Source organism: Bactrocera latifrons, unplaced genomic scaffold, assembly GCF_001853355.1.
Source record: "Bactrocera latifrons isolate USDA-ARS-PBARC rearing strain unplaced genomic scaffold, ASM185335v1 scaffold_22, whole genome shotgun sequence".
Lineage (NCBI taxonomy): Eukaryota > Metazoa > Arthropoda > Insecta > Diptera > Tephritidae > Bactrocera > Bactrocera latifrons.
Genome location: NW_017535741.1, coordinates 1,908,613 through 1,919,982, shown reverse-complemented (window position 1 = coordinate 1,919,982; position 11,370 = coordinate 1,908,613). Strand labels below are relative to the sequence as shown.

The following is an 11,370-nucleotide window of genomic DNA, read 5'->3' as shown; positions in this document are numbered from 1 at the left end:
ATGAAATAGGGTGCCTATTCTCAGCTCATCAGGTTTGCAGTTGCCATTGGGTAATGATATTKATAGTGAGGTCAGACTTAATTGAATAATTTTGAGCGTACTGTCAGCGCTCCCACTGTCATAATTTTGCTATTGGATTTAATGCACACCTTTCTGAATGCACTTCAAAACAGTACTTCCACCGTTACCTTAACTGCAGCCACTTCTAGTGGGTCTGATATCCTGAAGCTAAAGTTAATGGATAGCTCTTGACAGAAAACTCCCTCTCTAACCTTCTTCGACCACATAAGGGATATGCAGAGAAGAGCCACATGTTTAATTTTTTCGTTTCCAAATTACATTTTAATATATGAATCGTTTGTCAGAAAAAACATTTCACTTTGAGATAAAATKAAAATTATTCGTGTTCGTGAATACTTCTTTCTTAAATTATGTAAAACCAAATTGTGAAAATTAAAAATGGAATTTATACGAAAATCCTCTAAAACGAACGAAGATAAAGAAATGTGCGGATATTTTTTTATTTATTAAATATTATATATGTTATGTGTTRTATATTATATATATTTGCTTTTACTTAACATGGAGTTAATGCCGATGAAAGGCTTTGTGGGCGCTGTTTGGGTTGCTTTCGTTTTCCAGATGTCATGAAACCGCTGCCTATGTGTGCAATTCACACATCGTTGTGCACCACTGCTTGGCTTTCTTTTTATATTTATTTTTCATAATTTTTCTACTTTTCATCCGTGTTGTTACGTAAGCTCACCACCTCTCTTGGTGGCTAGAAAAACGCTGTTGCATTTGCAACACCTTTACACATTACAGCTCAACACTTGTGGTGCATGCCTGCCTGTTGAAGCCAACAATCAAAGCGAAGCTTAACAGCAAGAATTGTTGGCGTTCTACCATTGCTGCTGACTATGTTACTTTGTTTTCGTTTTTAAGAAAAAAAAATAGTTTACAGTTTCTTTGAGCACTTGTCCCTTGCCATTTGTATACAATATATGTCAAGCWATGGATTTATAATGGCATTTCTATTTCTTCTCAATTTTAACACATTTTTCATATTTCACATTTCATTTTTATTATTTTTACTCTCTCTCTTTCACAGGTATGCAACAAGGTTTTTAAGTGTGCCAGCTTGCCTTCGTTAACCTAGTTTTTGCAACAGTTGCGCGGTTATGTAAAAATACAACAACTATAACATAAATAGCAAGCACACACGCGCCCGAAGCTTCAATATTGTGATGCTAAAAACAAAACGCTTGAAATGCTGCGGCTCGTTGCTTTCAGGGAGTTCAAGTGAATGCCGCAACAACGAGGCTCTCACACACGCATACGCACACATACATAAGTGCACATTTACAACCGAAGTAAAAAAAAATGCATTTCAAACGAAAGTGCAAGCCGCGCCGCTGCAGCAATAAGGGGCGGGTAAGTGTACTGCGCATATTAATGCTTTCTAGCGCAGAAAGTTAAAAACTGTATACTTAATGCTATGCAAATAAGTGCTAGTGCTGTGCGTGCTTATTGTTGTTGTAGCATTAGGCGTAAAAAATAGCGTACACCGGCACACATGCGGCTTTGTGGGTGCTTTCACTTGCGCGCTGCTGCYCGAAAAGTGCACTGCCCACTCACAGACACGCATTTTGTGGCATCAGTTAACTAGTCCTGAACTGGTGTGTTAGAGTGTAGTATACTGGCGCTTTTGCCTGTTTGCCTMCTTGTGTTTCGAGTTATATTCTACGACAACAGCTGCGTTCGTTTTAAATGTCATACTTTCTGTGGTGGAAATATACAAAACGWTTGAAAGGCATATAATGTGTTTATTTTAAAATATTTCCATCAGCTCTCAATCAAAATTTTGTATTCTCTTCCTCATCTATTTTTATCGCACTATTTTTTTTTCAGAAATTGTGGCCTATTTTTCACCACTTGCACATTACTCAAATTTCCATTTATTGTGTCACACAACCGCCTTTGTTGGCTAAAATCGCTCTCAAATAATTCTAAGCAAACTTTCTGTGCCAAATGTTACTTTCGGCGTTTGTKCCACCGAGTGCTTTCACTTAAATATTACCATCCTTTAATTTTCGTATACATGAATCACAATCAGGTTTGCGCCCTCAAAAGCACCTGTTTGTAGCTCATGGCCACAGCTTTTAAAGTTTGGCTTACAATTGACGCACTGCTTCCATTCATGCCGCGTGTTAGTTTTTTCAACCGAATTGTCAACCGAAAATAGTTAAGTGCAYATGGTAGCTTTTATTATTTTTAATTATGTCAGCAGCCACATGCTAATGGAAGTGATAAACGCGAAAGGTTCAATTACACAAAGCAAGCCCATATATGTATACATTATGTAAACTGAAAAAAACGTTCTTAGCTGTTGCATCACTCTCATTCATAGTTTTACAAAAAAAAAAAAAAAAAACTAAATAAGTGTAGCTTTCAATGCAATTAATTTAGCAACAATGCTGCACTGGCATTGAGTTAGAAAGAATAAGTGTTTTAGTTACAAAATTTGAAGAGTTCGTTAATGAAACTGAACTGAAAATGCCAGTGGATTTTAAAACAGCTTGGAGCAAAAGGTTGTTAATATAAAATGTTGTCATAACGCTAAAACATACTATATAATTACAAAGATTTATAAAAGTTGGAGGGGAGGAGTATATGGTAGATCAGCGGCCATCTGATTTTCTACAATAGTGGGTCGATCTAAGCCGAGAACAATGAGAAAACGGTTACCTATTTCCTTTGCGTTGTCATTTGTACAACCCAAGTAGCTACAGGATCACTTGGTCCTTACATTAGATGCATTGCTTCCGTTGTCAAACCATGGGTTCATATTGCTCATCAGTTCGTGGTTCCATCTTCTTTCTTACCTATCGCTGACGCGGGCGGCTGTAAGGATATTGCGAAGAATAATAGTTCTTTCGAATGCACCAAGTCCTTTCTATTTCGAGTCGCCATAGTTAATGTTTTTCAAATTATGTTAGGTCGGAAATAATGAGAGACTTATAGAATTAATTTTTGTTCGCGTTGAGAGGGATCTGTGGCACCCGTTGGCATGAGTTATTCTGTGTTTGATCTCTAGGCTCAGATTTTTATTGAAATTTACGCTAGACTAGATATATAAAGTCCTTTACTTTTTCGAATGTATAGCTGCCAACAATGATGTAGTTTCCATGACGAGAGGAGTTTTTGTGTGTGACCTCYAGGGACTTTGTCTTGTCTTCATTTATCTCAAGAAAAATTTCTTATGCGTCTTTTTCTAGGCTGGAGAACTCTGAGCTGACGAATTTTTTGTTAAGGCCAGCGATGATAATAACGTACCCCAGTAACATTGTTTTTTTTTTTTTTAGAATAGACGATGCCACTGGGGTTCAGGTTAGAGGCACTTATCACTTTTTTCTTTATACATGAGAGGATATCACCCYGTCTAAAACCTCGTTTCGTATAGCCTTCATATAGTTTCGGTCCTTCCTCATTTTAAGGAGCTGATGGTTGTTTACAAAGTGGGCAACATTATTGGCCTTTTGATAAGGATCCTTTCATATTTCGGGATTTGACAATCRTCTCGGCCTAAAAGTTAAATTAAATCGCCAACACTTTCGCTTTCGATTAATTAATATAGAAATTAGAAAACCAACCCCCAAAAACAGATCACTCTTCATCACCATAATGCAAGTTCTCAAACATCGACATTTTTGAGCACTTAAATCTTCAGTTTGATGAGTCATCCACCGGATAGTCTTGACGTTTGACCGAATGACTTATTTTTATTTCTGAACGTGAAAAATAAATTAATCGGACGGCTGATGCGTTCTAAAAGATATACTTCAATCAAAGTGGCAAAAATGTTTCCATATTTGGATCATACGCATGCAAAAGTATATACATATTCATTGATCAAAATTTGTTTTTGTTCTCTAATCCCGAAGACAACCAACGTATTATATCACAACGGCGAAAGAATTTTTCAAATCCGTTGAGAAGTTTCGGAGCCTATTCAATTCAAACAATCAGATTTTTTCTCTTTATAATGTTAGTATAGATTGAAYTCAGTGTTCATATTCAGTGTTTTTYTTTACATTAACCTTAAAGATGAAGGTTAGCTTCTGCATAATCCTCTTTTCTTCAAGTAACTACTTGTTATCATACATTTTAGTAATAAAATCATTTTGGTTTTAATTCATAAAATGAGTTCCCACTTCCATTATAAATAATATTATTTTAAGCACTAAACGCTCAAGGTCAATTTTGTTAAATTTTTTGTTTAAGTTGCCACTAGAATATGCACACATGAAAGAATATACTTTCATAGTGCCAATTTAAGTTTTGAACTACCTTTAGTCATGCAATCTCGCCAATTAAATGTGGGCGGAAGTGTGCGAAGGTTGCAGTTGATAGCCTCGACATATTAAAGGGCCTAAAAATTCAATAATCTACCATTCCAACGAAGTGCGCTTTCCCACACGGCCAAACGGCAAATGGATGTGGGTAAATATACCACTGTGTGCTGAAAATTTGCATATAAATTGCATTTAAACTACACTTACTTCGATTGTCWCCTGACCTTTTCGGCCAGCAGGCGTCAAACCCAAAACAACAATAGCAATAAAAGCAATCAACAAGCTCTTCATAGGGAGCTCTCATGGAARCTTCCGTAATCACTGCTGTGTTTGAGGGGGCACAGTTTCGATAGCGTTGTCGAGCATTTCAATGACATTTAATTTTTCAGCGATAAAATGCTATCCTTGCAGTGAGTGTGCGGAATTCGAAAGTAATCTGAAAGCGGCCAATACTTGAAAACTTAAGTTCAGTATGATTGTCTATGTACACAGATATAGTATGTTTGTAAGTAAATATTGTTCTACAATATCATCCTAATATTTATTGATATATAATCTCTGAGTAGAGATTTTTGTTACTTCGTATTATTGTTTTACAGTCGGGAGAAATATGAAAAAAGCTATCCTGTTTCTCAAACAAAAAAAAAAAAAAATAAATAAAAAAAAATTAAGAAAGAATGCTAACTTCAGTTCCACCGCTGAAGATTTTGAGATTGCATTATTGGCTTACACAATAAGCTATGTCCAGTGGTCCGCGAAGGTATCTGCTCAAACAAAAAAGTTTTCCACGCAAACACTTGACTTCGGTTGGTCAGTTTGTGGGGCAGCCATATGCGGCACTTCCGGTTCTTGGGGAGCAAAGGACGTGCCATTTCATCTCCTTTGAAGTAATCCTCTTCCGCTGCAATAYACTTATTCCAACGAATTTTCCAGTCATCATAGCACTTGGAAAAATACTCCGTCRTGATGGCCATCAGARCCTTCTTCGATGCAGATTTTATATCAATTGAGTTAAAACGGTGTTCTCGGAGTGGTCATGTGAATTTGCYGAATAGCCAGAAGTTACACGAAGGTAAATCAGGCGAATGCGGTAATTGCGGCACGATAGTACTTGAGAATGTTGCGAATTGTACTTTGTATGGTCTCTGACATTTCCTTTTGAGAAATATATCTTTTCAAAGTAAAACAAAATGGACAAAAAATATTACGAGTATTAATTCCCAACGTTCACAGCCTTTTCAGTGTTATCTCTTCGCTTAATATCCCATATAATATTTTTTTTTATAGACCCAGATAGCCTTTCTTTGAAGTCCGGACAACTATATGAACACCAACATATGTTCGCACACATGAATAATCGTGATAATATAAGCTGTCAGTTGCACGTTTACCCAATTTAAACTTTTCCAAACGCTATTAATTTCCTATCCCAGTTTATCGACAGCATTGTCGAAGAGCATCGATATCATTGCAGCCACTTAAGCAAAAATTAAGTGCCAGAATTTAGTTCAACGTTTATATGAGTGAATGAAGAGTGTTGTTGTTGTGATGTGGTGTGTCAAAGTTCAGCAACTAAAATTTGCTGGATTTGTGCTATTGTGATTGTCCTTGGAAAGTTATTGTCTGATAGTAACAAGCACACAATATCAACCCCTCGTTTTTGTTCGTGACAAAAGCACAAAAGCTTTGCTGAGTTTTGGTAAACTTAAATTAAAAGCATTAGACCACATCTAGGGAAATATAAGAAAACCGTGTTCATAGTGTGCGCCATAAATGCGGTTAACGGATATACATATSTAGCTGTGAGAGGTTTTAATTTTGTGCAGCTCAGCTAATAACTAAACACACACTCTCTTATAGTTGATAAATTTTCAAAGGTGTTAGAATGAAGGCCACCAACTTTCATAGGCGGAAATACTTGTAACTGTATGTCACTCTAAAAATCAATTAAGTCTTACTGAGATTAACACGTGAAGAAGCTGAAGAATATACTGCTTGCTGCCATGCTTGCGTGTGTTCGTGTCCTTGCTTAGTTCGAAGAATATTTATGCATGAAAATCGTTAGAAGCTGTTTGGCTGGCATACATAAATATTACATGCACATTTTCTTGTTAGTGAAGTTGCAAATTTTCATGCTGACATTATCATTTAACAGTTATTTAATAAATTTATGGCATAACATATTTGGGAAAGCACAATTTTCGTCTGAGCGAAAATTTCCCTCTCACTTTCGGGCGTGCCCGAGTAGGTAAATGAATTAAATTGTCCCTTTGAAATCGGCTAAGGCGATTTGGGCGCCAAAAGGATGTTAAATAGGGATGGGACAGAAAAAGTTTGCTTAACACACACAAGAAAGTGAASGAAATGAGCATTATGTGCTTATAATGCAAAACACACATACAACTTTGCTCGTATACTAAGTTTTATATGTATGCATGTTCAACATATGGGTTGGTTACTTTCTAGTTTTGCTGGCAGTGTTYAGTGACTGATAAGGATTAGTGCGCATTTATCGTGTTTCTTCTATACTTAAAACCTGCTCAGTAAATATTTTTCTTGGCAAATTATGCAAGGCAAAGGCAATTTTAAAGACGTTTTCGTATCWACGGTGGATATTTTATAAATATGCGGTCATATTGTACATACATCGATTTTAAACCAATATATTTTTCCCATGATAATCTCTCAGATTGAAATTAGCTTTTTTATATCTCCGTAGCCTCTTTATTCCAATATTATGATTTCATTTTATCCACCWACCTTTCAAATTTGATCCGGAGTGACAATGAAAACAATATTTTCACGGTTTTAATGGGGTTAAATGATTCTTTCGAGCGAAAAATAGATTATTTTCAATATTATTTTATTATTTTAGTTATTCCAAAGACACATGTCYTTCAGTGATTTTGTAATAATATTCAAGACTATTTCGGCGTCATTTCCGGCAGATCCTTGGCAAAAGGTGATTCCGCGTTAAGAACTTCTTACTGGATCATATAAAGTAAAAAGAAAAAAAAACAAAAAAACACATACGAGCTTGAATTAAGACCTTAAAGAGCTATGCAAGTGGCACACTTTCCCAAAATCGATAAATTATTTTTTGCTTTTTCTATAGTTTATATTTTCAAAAATATCCTGTCGAATCGGCAGTATCGTATCTTGAATAGTTTTGAATGCCAGTAGATGAAATTTTAAATTCGTTTTTCTCGAAACGACATTTGTGAAAATTCAAATTCAACGGCTTCAAATTGAAACCGAGTATTCTGGAATATGTTTACTATCTTTGATCTTTTTGATCACATTCTGATTTTTAAATTATACAATTTTGTTAATATTTGATATATTTTCAAAAATGGTAAGTCATTGTATAGAAAATACCTTTAACTTTAATAACATTCTTAAATTTGTTTGTTTCTACTTACTTAGTTCAAATCATAGTCGCAGTTGGGGATTTTTTTGGCTCTTCCTATTAAAAACAAAAAAAAAAAAAAAAAAAAAAAAAAAAAAAAAAAAAAAAAAATCTTAAAATATATGTTATGTCCAAAGAACATCGGAATATTCAATTGAGTACTTTCTTAAAAAAAAAAAAAAATCACAAAAATTTCATGGATTACACTGGCATAGCCCCTTAAAGTAGGTTTCGACGAAGACGTTTCTACAAAGAAATAAGTATTTCAATTGAATAAAATAAGAAATATCTTTTTGAAGCCCAGCACAGAGGTTTTGTATTTGGATAATGTGATGGCTGATCGAAGACTCTCGTTTAGAGTTTGGTGAAAAATTTGGACTCATAGTATGTGATGACAGATTTAGGTCTTTTGGGACGATGCTAGCATTTATACGTTTCTTTAAATTTTCTTATGATAAAATCACAAAGTCCTTGTGCAATTTTTTCAAGAATTCTCTAGTCGTGATTCCTTTCGATGCAGCAAACTTCAAGCAGACTCATTTTTTTARCTTTTTTTACATGGAAAAATCACCAGAAAAACTTTTCACGTTKTAACCTATAATATCCACCTAATATAGGTGAAAAAGATCTTCGAACGTCATACTTTTTTATAATATCCGTTTCACAAAAGTTATAAAACAACTTWGTAAATAAGTATATCGGATTTCCACTTTTTTCCTAAAAGAAATTGTTTGTTATACAATATATGTTCTTCAGTGTACAATTCTATCAGCTGCAAGTATATCTTAAAATAATAAGGTGTAACCAACCACATTACCTTGTAAATAAACCGCAATCTAACAACAGTCAAGACCAAGTAATATCATAAAATACTGTCTCTAYATTGTACTATTTAATGAAGAGGCTAATAGATATTGCCAAATTACCCAAGCAATGACCTTTTTCACTGTCATACACATGTCATTGACATAATTTTATTTTACGAGCTTCAGAGAACAGTGACCCTCTTAAGCTTCCRTTCATTTGCGTATGCTCCCAATCAGAATATCGAAAGAGCATGTATGCGCTTTATTGTCCGCCATTTGAGCAACGAAATGGTCAGCTCCGTCACATTTCACATTTGACTGCAATTTCACTTTGCTTCTTTCGTACACTCGCAATATAATAAAGGGTATAATTTAGCAGCAGCACGTGCTTTGTGTGGGTGAGTTGTGTGCATTMGCTTTTTTAGGGATTATCATTTTGACCGGCCAATGCTTCTCTAATAAGAAGCTTGCGCTGGTAAGCTGCTCCCGTCATCACATCACTCCTTATGGAATGTACTGTTGTAAAGTTATTGAATTTTTTATCGCATTTGTGACAGACAATTTTACTTCATTTTGAAAAGCGCAGTTTCTCTTTCATATTACTTCCCCCCAGTGTAGTACATTTTAATATATTTTTATTTATTTATCAATAAACTAAATTTGAGGAGAAAATGTTTTTTACAATTTCCTTGGTTTCGTTCCTTTCTTTTTTTTCTTGTAAGTTTATCGCGAGCGCACAGCTGTTCCGAGGCGCAATAGATATTTACCCCTCACGATGTATTAATTTCAATCCGAYTCAATGGAACTATTCGTCAGATGTAGCGTGTTAGTGCGCCCTACAGCTGTTGAGGACACATTCTCCCGTTGACAACATATTTCATGACATCAAGTAGTGAGCACAGAGGCCGCAACAGTCATTCGTATACTTTATGTTTTTGTTGTTGTGCCTTCGTCACTGTATAGTTTCGTCCTAAAATTCAATTTGGCTAGTGCTCACGCACAACTGCGTTCAATATACGTCAATTGTCCTCGACCGTATATCCGACGTCCGTATATCCGCATAAATTTTTCGTTTAGGTGTAAGTGCTAGAGCTTGAGAGCAAATGTGCAAGTTCGCTTGTGTTTGAAATGGTGTTGATCCTTTCGCTGTTGCGCTGACAATATGTGCTGGTCTTCGTGCCAGCAAAGTGATGCCATTTATTTTCGCCTGTCACTGCAGCAGAATTGGAGTAAGGAAAAGCTGCTCAACGATGGCAGAGCACAGTGTGGAGTTCTGAGTAATTGAGTTGTAGGATATCTAGCCGAAGTGATTAAATTAAATTTAATTTATTCACTAATGTGGGCTGTCCTAAATGCCCTTGGGGATTCATAAAACAGCTGCTTTCAATTCTATTAGATCGGCGTCGGCAGCCGTTTGTTTAATTTTTTCGCTTTGACAGTTTGCAGTAATAATATTTGAGAGTAAATATTTTATTCATACAATTTCTACTACATGGCCCACAGTGCGCTTCATTCTGCTAAGTATTAACCTGCAGCTGTTATGACTTAAATTCACAGCATGGCATCCTATGCCCGCACCGCTAACGCCTCAACAATTTTACAGTAACCAGCCAATTGACGATGCTGCTGCTGTTGTTGACTGCTTTGTTATCGCGTTTGCGTAACATTTGGTTGCTTTATTGGCCCAATCGAAGTGAGAGCGTTGTGCTGCTGCATGCGAAGAAGCGGGTGCCGAGTCGTCGATATATTGTACGGTTATATTAGACGAGTGCTGCCAGCTCTTGAAGAGCTTAGGTTTATACAAATACATGTGTGAATGTGTCTACATAAAACCCTTTTAGCAGAATTGACATAAATTTGTGTCCATTGCTGCATGAAATTGTGGAGCATCACAACCTAGTGAGTGCTCAATGCCAGCAAATATACAACAACATAAAATGCGAAAGAAAATCATGAGTGGTGCTATCAATATCTGTATATAGCTATGTAAGTAAGCATATATCTGCGTGTTCATTTTTAAAAATGTATAAGAATACAGCCGATTGCTATGAAAAGGCTTATTTTAATCTTATTTAGCACGAGTATCACGTCGGGTTTATGCCAATGGAGAACGTATTAAGTGGGGTCCATGACATGCATACACACAGGCGTAGGATTAAACCCATCATATTTTCTCCTTCGTAGATGCAGGGGCTTTCGTCAGCGAACATGATGATGTTGTAAACAACTAGACTATTCACGGACAACCAGGTTCTGACAGATTTAGTCCKCCTTCTACATATACATAAGTGTGATTGATATACCTATTGTTCGTCGGCTTTCGTATCAATTGACAATATTCATAAAYGTGTTTTATGTGTGTTTGTGTTAGGTTATAGTCTCATGAATTCATTTTTAATGTAGATTTTTACCGACCATATTTTACACCTGCTTGACTGGCCGCTCAGCAGGGTTTTACTTTAAAAGTATGTATCAGGCAGTCAGTTAAATTTGTGCAAAGTGTAAAAAATAGAGAGATCTATGGAATATGGATTAAACACCAAGCTAGGCATTCAGGTTATGTTTACTGCCTGTAACCACTATTATGTGTCATGGTATTTTATGGTTTTATTCCGATTTTCAGAAATCGGTTTCTGTTTCCATCAGTCTGGCACTTGCGACTATTCAAATGCTCTAATGATTTATCTTTTTCTRTTCATACGTACTTCAGGAGTTGCTCTTACAAAATGAGCAGTTAAAATTCTTAYTGCAAGTGGAATAAAGTGGAGAAGCTTAAACTTTTTTAATACATTGTTTAAGG

The 11,370-nt window shown here is 35.8% G+C and overlaps 1 protein-coding gene across 5 annotated transcripts in view; it reads left to right on the top strand.

Moving 5' to 3' along the window:
• LOC108968549 overlaps positions 1-11,370 on the top strand; it is a 261,840-nt gene that overhangs the window by 120,289 nt on the left and 130,181 nt on the right. For 4 of the 5 annotated variants that reach the window (XM_018932646.1, XM_018932647.1, XM_018932649.1 and 1 more), the window contains one exon: positions 1,112-1,434. The exons of the other annotated variant lie outside the window; for it this stretch is intronic. The gene's annotated coding sequence lies outside the window, so the exon portion shown is untranslated. The remainder of the gene's footprint in view (positions 1-1,111; positions 1,435-11,370) is intronic. 5 annotated transcript variants of the gene reach the window in all.